This window comes from Balaenoptera ricei, chromosome X, assembly GCF_028023285.1.
Source record: "Balaenoptera ricei isolate mBalRic1 chromosome X, mBalRic1.hap2, whole genome shotgun sequence".
Taxonomy (NCBI): domain Eukaryota; kingdom Metazoa; phylum Chordata; class Mammalia; order Artiodactyla; family Balaenopteridae; genus Balaenoptera; species Balaenoptera ricei.
In genome coordinates, this window is record NC_082660.1 from 35,712,396 (window position 1) to 35,722,593 (window position 10,198).

Below are 10,198 nucleotides of genomic sequence, written 5' to 3' on the forward strand. Positions count from 1 at the left end.
AGTCACAACGATTGGACACCTACAACCAGGAACACTATATACTGACATGCAAGTTGTACTCTGTGCAAAGGTCTCAGGTAAAAGGTGTGAGTAAGGGTTAAAACCTGGTCTGCTCTTCAGATACCAAGGCTTCTGCCTCCTTATAGGCCTTACAGCCAGAGGGAAGGAATGACATTTTTGTAAGTTGTCCAGCAAGAGGGGACGCTTTTCAGTGTTTTATAAACCTGAATAGGTGCTTTGTTTTAAGTCACACAAAGGGCCAGTATCTGGTAGGGGTAGACCTACTTTCAGTTATTTACATCAGGAATTTTTTTCAATATCAGCTTGTACTTGATTAAAAGGAGACACATAGGGACACTTCAGTGATACTTTTGCAGTTTTGCCTCAGTTTCTGCCACAGTTTCAATGATATATTGCTTTGCCATTGTGAAACCTTCCTGAAGCCCTTAATTTAAGTGCTGATGCACTGTAATATTGGGAATGGAAATGAAAGTATCTGCACTTTTGTGTGGCAAACACATGACACAGATCACTGAGGCAGGAATTTGCAACCAACTCTGCAGTTCTTTAATATTTTAAAGTAATTCATCCCTAATAATTATCCAGTAAATTTAATATCAATTATTGATAAAAGAATCGTGGTCAGAACAAATGGAAGTGCATTCCTTTATATGGACTAAATCTTTTCACAGTTTGAACAGTGCCTGAATTGTATCAATGACACTGGACTTAGTTTCTAATCCATGTTTTTGTGAAACTCATTCCCAGAGACAATGCAAGTACAACAGCTGCCTTCTGGAGCAAAATCGTTAGGCAAGTGAATTCTTAAACTGGAATGAGGCTTAGAAACGATCCAGATCATCCCTTCATTTTACAAAAGAAGGAAACAGGAAATAACAACAAAATGTTCCTAGGACAGAAAGATATTCTACAGGGAGGGATAATGCATGTGTTCAACACCCCTCTGCAAACTATCTGGGATCCTACAAATGTAGCCACTTGACTTGATTTACTTCAGTGGCTGAATGGGGAATAGGAAACTGGCTGGTCCAGGACTTGGATTCTATGAGGCCAACAGATGAGAGGAGAGTTCACACCTAAGCAGAGATCGATACAGATTTCAGGGATGTGAACAGTGATCCAAAAAGCATTCATGTAGTAGACGCTGTTGGTGTCTCATCCAGATGTCTATTATCCGGAGTTCGCCTACCCCCCAGCTGCTGTCAGGGTTGGATACTAATGGCTCACAGCTGCCCCTTTTGCTACCCTCAGCCATCAGGAACCACTTAGCCCAGGAGGTTACACTCTCAACCCTCATCCCACACTACTGTCAGTCTACAGTCAATGAGTAACTGATAGAGAGGTGTACAAAAACTTGGCTCTCATCCCTCTAGGCAGGACCAACCCTGTGGTGAAATTCATGCTCCAGAGTTTCTCTGGGGATTAGGCTGAAGCCAGTATCTGTTTGAGACCACATCCTTGGTTAGCTTCCCCTGATGCTTAACCTCCTTCCCTCGCTTCCCTTCTCCTGAGAGTGTTTCCTCAGTAAATCATTTGCACAGGAATCCCCAACTCAGGCTCTGCTTCTAGGGAATCTGATCTAAGAAGATCCATGAATAAGATTTTTCAGAGGTGTGCACTGTACTGCTGATTCTTCAGGCACCAAGGGAGGAGTAAGAAGATAAGAGGCCATTAGACGAATGGTGGAGAGCTCGTGCTTAAGCAAGCAAAAACTTTTCTGGTTACCAGGATCAGTCTTCCTTAAGAAGGAAGCAGAACATTATAAATAACAAACATTATTTTCCTGTCACATGTTGAAATTCATAATGAGGAATTTATTAGCTACATGGAATAGGAGACCAATTTGCTTTCCCCAGAGAAGAGTACACCTGAGTTAACTGACAATATTGCGGGTTTATTTCCGTCACAGTTAAACACCTTTATAGGTCGGCAACTCTGGCAGCTGGTCTGCCCTTTGCATTGCCTTCCTCACTTCCCCCAAAGCTTCTTATTCAGCAGGTCTGGACTGGGGCCTGGAAATCTGCATTTTTAACACGTTCCCACGGATGCCAATGCTGCCAGCCCAGGGACCACACTCGGAGAATCATTGGTATGAGGTAATTCTAAAGAATTATTTGAGGTGTCTTTATCCCCACATCCATAAAGCACCACCATAAAGCATTTGACATAACCCAGATCCTCTGACTATTAATCTGTCTTTGGAGCCGCTGAGGCCTGGGTTTTATCCCTCCTCTGCTATATAACAGCCATCTAATCCTACTTTCCTTATCTGTAAAATGAGGATAATAATGCCCATCTCATAGTGTTGCTGAAAGGATTAAATGAATTAACATATATAAGAGTATTTGGCTTAAAGCAAGTGCTAAATAAATATTAGCCCCCTTTTATTTGATTGATTGTTTCTAATACTTTATATTTTTTCTTTGGCCCTTTATAACAAAATTATATCCCGCCATCAGAAACACTGAGTAGAATAGCTGGTGTCCAAAAAAGGGCAAAGAATGAGTTTGTCTTCCGAAGTTGGCAGAACCCAGCAGCTGATGCTTCAGTTGAGCCATCTCTTTCTAGAAGCCGCTTTGTGAATACCTATGCTACCCAGGTGAGTGGCCTGGCTCCTTGCCAAACCGAATCATGGAAGCAAACAAGTACAAAAATCTAATCAAAGTGACAACTCCTTTTTTTTCAAATTTAATTTTATTTATTTATTTTTTATACAGCAGGGTTTTTTTTTAAGTTTATTTATTTTTGGCTGCATTGGGTCTTTGTTGCTGCACGCAGGCTTTCTCTAGTTGTGGTGAGCAGGGGCTACTCTTTGTTGTGGTGCGCAGGCTTCTCATTGGGGTGGCTTCTCTTGTTGCGGAGCACGGGCTCTAGGCGCGCGGGCTTCAGTAGTTGTGGTGCACGGGCTCAGTAGTTGTGGCTTGCAGGCTCTAGAACGCGGGCTCAGTGTTGTGACGCACGGGCTTAGTTACTCTGCGGCATGTGGGATCTTCCTGTCCCCGGGCTCGAACCCGTGTCCCCTGCATTGGCAGGCGGATTCTTAACCACTGCGCCACCAGGGAAGTCCCTGCAGGTTCTTATTAGTTATCTATTTTACACATATTACTGTATATATGTCAATCCCAATCTCCCAATTCGTCCCCCCCTCCCCCTCCCCCTTTCCCCCCTTGGTGTCCATACATTTGTTCTCTTCATCTGTGTGTCTATTTCTGCCTTGCAAACCAGTTCATCTGTACCATTTTTCTAGATTCTACATATATGCATTAATATACGATATTTGTTTTTCTCTTTCTGACTTACCTCACTCTGTATGACAGTCTCTACAAATGACCCAATTTGTTCCGTTTTATGGCTGAGTAATATTCCATGGTATATATATGTACCACATCTTCTTTATCCATTTGTCTGCTGATGGGCATTTAGGTTGCTTCCATGACCTGGCTATTGTAAATAGTGCTGCAATGAACATTGGGGTGCATGTGTCTTTTTGAATTATGGTTTTCTCTGGGTATATGCCCAGTAGTGGGATTGCTGGGTCATATGGTAATTCTACTTTGAGTTTTTTCAGGAACCTCCATATTGTTCTCCATAGTGGCTGTATCCATTTACATTCACACCAGCAGTGCAAGAGGGTTCCCTTTTCTCCACACCCTCTCCAGAATTTGTTGTTTGTAGATTTTCTGATGATGCCCATTCTAACTGGTGTGAGGTGATACTTCATTGTAGTTTTTTTTTAATTCAATCATTTTATTTTATTTTATTTTATTTTTTTAACATCTTTATTGGAGTATAATCGCTTTACGACGTTGTGTTAGTTTCTGCTGTATAACAAAGTGAATCAGCTATGCGTATACATATATCCCCATATCCCCTCCCTCTTGCGTCTCCCTCCCACCCTCCCTATCCCACCCCTCTAGGTGGACACAAAGCACCGAGCTGATCTCTCTGTGCTATGCGTTTGCTTCCCACTAGCTATCTATTTTACATTTGGTAGTGCATACATGTCCATGCCACTCTCTCACTTCGTCCCAGCTTACCCTCCCCCTCCCCATGTCCTCAAGTCCATTCTCTACGTCTGCGTCTTTATTCCTGTCCTGCCCCTAGGTTCTTCAGAACCATTTTTTTCTTTTTTAGATTCCATATATATGTGTTAACATACGGTATTTGTTTTTCTCTTTCTGACTTACTTCACTCTGTATGACAGACTCTAGGTCCATCCACTTCACTACACATAACTCACTTTCGTTTCTTTTTATGCTTGAGTAATTTTTTTTTATGCCTGAGTAATATTCCATTGCCACATCTTCTTTATCCATTCATCTGTCAGTGGACACTTTGGTTGCTTCCATGTCCTGACTATTGTAAATAGAGCTACAATGAACATTGTGGTACATGACTCGTTTTGAATTATGGTTTTCTCAGGGTATATGCCCAGTAGTGGGATTGCTCGGTTGTATGGTAGTTCTATTTTTAGTTTTTTAGGGAACCTCCATACTGTTCTCCATAGTGGCTGTATCCATTTACATTTCCACCAACAGTGCAAGAGGGTTTCCTTTTCTCCACACCCTCTCCAGCATTTACTGTTTGTAGATTTTTTGATGATGGCCATTCTGACCAGTGTGAGGTGATACCTCATTGTAGTTTTGATTTGCATTTCTCTAATAATTAGTGATGTTGAGTAGCTTTTCATGTGTCTCTTGGTCATCTGTGTGTGTTCTTTGGAGAGATGTCTAATTAGGTCTTCTGCCCATTTTTGGATTGGGTTGTTTGTTGTTTTCATATTGAGCTGCATGTGCTGTTTATATATTTTGGAGATTACTCCTTTGTCCGTTGATTTGCTTGCAAATATTTTCTCCCATTCTGAGGGTTGTCTTTACGTCTTGTTTGTAGTTTCCTTTGCTGTGCAAAAGCTTTTAAGTTTCATTAGGTCCCATTTGTTTATTTCTGTTTTTATTTCCATTACTCTAGGAGGTGGGTCAAAAAAGATCTTGCTGTGATTTACGTCAAAGAGTGTTCTTCCTATGTTTTCCTCTAAGAGTTTAATAGTGTCTGGTCTTACATTTAGGTCTTTAATCCATTTTGAGTTTATTTTTGTGTATGGTGTTAGGGAGTGTTCTAATTTCATTCTTTTACATGTAGCTGTCCAGTTTTCCCAGCACCACTTACTGAAGAGACTGTCTTTTCTCCATTGTACATCCTTGCCTCCTTTGTCATAGATTAGTTGACCATAGGTCCGTGGGTTTATCTCTGGGCTTTCTATCCTGTTCCATTGATCTATATTTCTGTTTTTGTGCCAGTACCATATTGTCTTGATTACTGTAGCTTTGTAGTATAGTCTGAAGTCAGGGAGTCTGATTCCTCCAGCTCCGTTTTTTTCCGTCAAGATTGCTTTGGCTATTCGGGGTCTTTTGTGTCTCCATACAAATTTTAAGATTTTTTGTTTTAGTTCTGTTAAAAAAATGTCATTGGCTATTTGATAGGAATTGCATTGAATCTGTAGATTGCTTTGGGTAGTATAGTCACTTTCACAATATTGATTCTTCTAATCCACAAACATGGTATATCTCTCCATCTGTTTGTGTCATATTTGATTTCTTTCATCAGTGCCTTATAGTTTTCTGAGTACAGGTCTTTTACCTCCTTAGGTAGGTTTATCCCTAGGTATTTTATACTTTTTGTTGCAATGGTGAATGGGATTGTTTCCTTAATTTCTCTTTCGGATCTTTCATTGTCAGTGTATAGGAATGCAAGAGATTTCTGTGCATTAATTTTGTATCCTGCAACTTTACCAGATTCATTGATTAGCTCTAGTAGTTTTCTGGTGGCATTTTAGGATTATCTATGTATGGTATCATGTCATCTGCAAACAGTGACAGTTTTACTTCTTCTTTTCCAATTTGTATTCCTTTTATTTCTTTTTCTTCTCTGATTGCTGTGGCAAGGATTTCAAAACTATGTTGAATAATAGTGGCGAGAGTGGACATCCTTGTCTTATTCCTGATCTTAGAGGAAATGCTTTCAGTTTTTCACCATTGAGAATGATGTTTGCTGTGGTTTTGTCATATATGGCCTTTATTATGTTGAGGTAGGTTCCCTCTATGCCCACTTTCTGTAGAGTTTTTATCATAAATGGGTGTTGAATTCTGTCAAAAGCTTTTTCTGCATCTATTGAGATGATCATAAGGTTTTTATTCTTCAATTTGTTAATATGGTATATCACATTAATTGATTTGCATATATTGAAGAATCCTTGCATCCCTAAAGTGACAACTCTTTTGCTTAGGAAAGCATGACAGGAATGTACATTTATGTGAAATAAATCTGAGGCACTTGGCAACTGTCAGACTTGGGGTCTAGCTGATAAAAGGGGAAAGGGATTAGGAAGAACCCATCAGGGTTTATTTATCTTTGAGGCTAGAACTGCTTAAAGGAAGAAATTTTCAAATTGTTCTTAAGGCAGCAGTTCTTAAATGTTTTGTTCTCAGGACCTCTTTATACTCTCATAAATTATAAAGATCTCAAAGATATTTGTTTATATGGTATATATCTATCAGTATATATCACATTAGAAATTAAAACTGAGAAATTTTCAAAATATTTATATATTATTTAAAGCTAACAATAGTAAACCTATAATATTTTATGAAAATAACTATATTTTCCAAAACAAAGTTAATGAATAGAGTGGATGACATTGATTTGTATTTTTGCATGCCTGCCTTAATAGAAGACAGCTGTGTTCTCATATCTGTTTCTGCTTTCCATCCGTGGTACTATGTTGGTTTGAAGTACAGGAAGACTATACAGCCTCACAGATGTAAGTAGTTAAAAAGGGAAGTAGCTTTTTCAAATAATCATGAATATTCTTGGATGTTACACTGAAACTCTACAAGTGATAGCTCCTTAAAGATTAGTTGCAGTGTGGAATCTGAAACCACATCAAGAACTTTTCTACACTGTTACATAAAACTTCACTTTGAATAAATCTTTTGCCCATGTGTGATTCTACATTGGTCATTTGGAAAATATTAGTTCACTGAATTATGCAGATCTTCCAAATGATGGCACATTACATTATGTAAAATTTAAAAATCACATTTGTTAATACCACCACTGCTATGGTCTGAATGTTTGTGTGCCCCCAGAATGCATATGTTAAAATCCTAGCACCCAAAGATTATGGTATTAGGACATGGGATCTTTGGTAAGCACTTAAGTCATGAGGGTGCACTTAAGTCATGAGGGTAAGCACTTAAGTCATGAATGAGATTAGTGTCTTATAAAAGGGACTGCCCAGAGTTCCCTAGCCCCTTGCACCAGGTAAGGACACAGCTAGAAGACGCTATGAAACAGGAATAGGGTCCTCACCAGAACACAACTGTACTGGCACCTTAATCTTGAACTTCCCAACCTCCAGGACTGTGGGAAGTAAATGTCTGCTGTTTATAAGTCATCCAGTCTATGGTATTTTGTTTACGGCAGCCCGAATGGGCTAAGACAACCACCTATCTCATTAGAAAAATCTTTAAGTATTGCCAAGAAGATAAAAATTTTACACAATTCTAATTTTCTCTTGAAAGCTCAAATTTTATCTTTGGCAACAAATTCTGTCAGTTACTTTGCTTGAAGTGAAAGGTTCACCTTGTTCATTTTCAAGATGTCTGCTAGAAGACCTAAATAGACATTTCTCCAAAGAAGATATACAGATGGCCTACAGACACATGAAAGAATGCTCAACATCATTAATCATTAGAGAAATGCAAATCAAAACTACAATGAGATATCATCTCACACCGGTCAGAATGGCCATCATCAAAAAATCTAGAAACAATAAATGCTGGAGAGGGTGTGGAGGAAAGGGAACACTCTTGCACTGTTGGTGGGAATGTAAATTGATACAGCCACTATGGAGAACAGTATGGAGGTTCCTTAAAAAACTACAAATAGAACTACCATACGACGCAGCAATCCCACTACTGGGCATATACCCTGAGAAAACCATAGGTCAAAAAGAGTCATGTACCAAAATGTTCATTGCAGCTCTATTTACAATAGCCAGGACGTGGAAGCAACCTAAATGTCCATCGACAGATGAATGGATAAAGAAGATGTGGCACATATATACAATGGAATATTACTCAGCCATAAAAAGAAATGAAATGGAGGTATGTGTAATGAGGTGGATGGAGTTAGAGTCTGTCATACAGAGTGAAGTAAGTCAGAAAGAGAAAAACAAATACAGTATGCTAACACATATATACGGAATCTAAGGGAAAAAAAAAAAAGGCCATGAAGAACCTAGTGGCAAGACGGGAATAAAGACACAGACCTACTAGAGAATGGACTTGAGGATATGGGGAGGGGGTGGGGTGAGATGTGACAGGGTAAGAGAGTGTCATGGACATATATACACTACCAAATGTAAAATAGATAACTAGTGGGAAGCAGCCGCATAGCACAGGGAGATCAGCTCGGTGCTTTGTGACCACCTAGAGGGGTGGGATGGGGAGATGGGGAGGGTGGGAGGGAGGGAGATGCAAGAGGGAAGAGAAATGGGAACATATTGTATATGTATAACTGATTCACTTTGTTATAAAGCAGAAGCTAACACACCATTGTAAGGCAATTATACTTCAATGAAGATGTTTAAAAAAAAAAAAAAAAAGATGTCTGCTAAATACCCAAGTCCAAATGACCATAGTTTGTCAGTTTTTTTAAAATTAAAACTTGTGTACCATGCAAGGGGCTTCCCTGGCGGTGCAGTGGTTAAGAATCTGCCTGCCAATGCAGGGGACACAGGTTCGAGCTCTGGTCCGGGAAGATCCCACATGCCATGGAGCAACTAAGCCTGTGCGCCACAATTACTGAGCCTGTACTCTAGAGCCCGCGAGCCGCAACTACTGAGCCCACGTGCTGCAGCTACTGAAGCCCGCGTGCCTAGAGCCCATGCTCCACAAGAGAAGCCACCGCAATGAGAAGCCTGTGCACTGCAACTAAGAGTAGCTCCCACTCGCCGCAACTAGAGAAAGACCACGCAGCAACGAAGACCCAACACAGCCGAAAATAAATAAAATAAATAAATGTAAACAAGCAAACAAACAAAAAACTCGTGTACCATGCAAAAGGCAGCTAGTTCAACACACAACTGAAAGAACTGCATATGTTCTTATCTTCAACATATCATCATATTTTGTTATCCAACAGAAAGGCTTAATGCTTACTTCTCATGTCATCACACAGAATATTAAAGAGACATGTACTCAAGGGTTGAAATTTAATATTAATAATTTTTACTGCTTCATCAAGGACATTAATAAGTGAATCTGGCTTTTTTAAAAGAACTGTCTGGATGTGACAGTGAAGAATAAAATGACTTTTGGTTCTACTGCCTTGATTTGTGTTATGGTGTCAGCGGTCTTACCCACCATTCCTTTTGTACCATTTGCTGATGTTGCTGGTCCAGGGACCACCCATTGTGAAGGAAGGTCCTATACTGCCTTCAGGGATACAAGCGAGGCCAAGTGGGAAGAACTCTGGAACATCCATTCCTGATTTAACCAGAACAGCTGACTCTACTCTGATTTTATCTGTAATATTTAGTAGCATCCCCCCAAAAGATTCTCATGAAAAATAAAAAGTTTACGACTCACTTCTATAAAGCAAGTCTTGGGTGCACTATGAACAAAAATCCATTTCATTCATCCTATGCATACTGAGCCATCTATTGTTTTGACCCCCAGTTTTGTGCCAGGCACTGTGTTGTATGCTGGGGGTATAGTAATTGACAAGACATGATCCCTGCCCTCATGGTGTTTATAGTCTAGTAGGGGAGACAGACAACCACATGGAAATAGATATTGTGATAGGAGCTGGGAGGGAAACAAACAGGACGCTCTAATAGAGAAAAAAGGGACAAAAGGAAGAGTACACATTTGGATCAGTAGTTCTCAGACTTCAGTGAGTATCAGAATCACCTGGAGAGCTAATAAAGAATACAGAGGCCCTGGCTTATGGAAATAGGGAGGGGCCGGGTATCTGTAGTTTTACCAAGTGATTTTCCAAAATTTAAGTAGTGCTGCTATAAATACAGTGCCCAGAGAAAGCCTTTCTGAGAAGGCTCAATCCTAAGTGATGAGAATAATTGGGGGGGGGGGTGGCCAGGCTTTTCATTGGATTT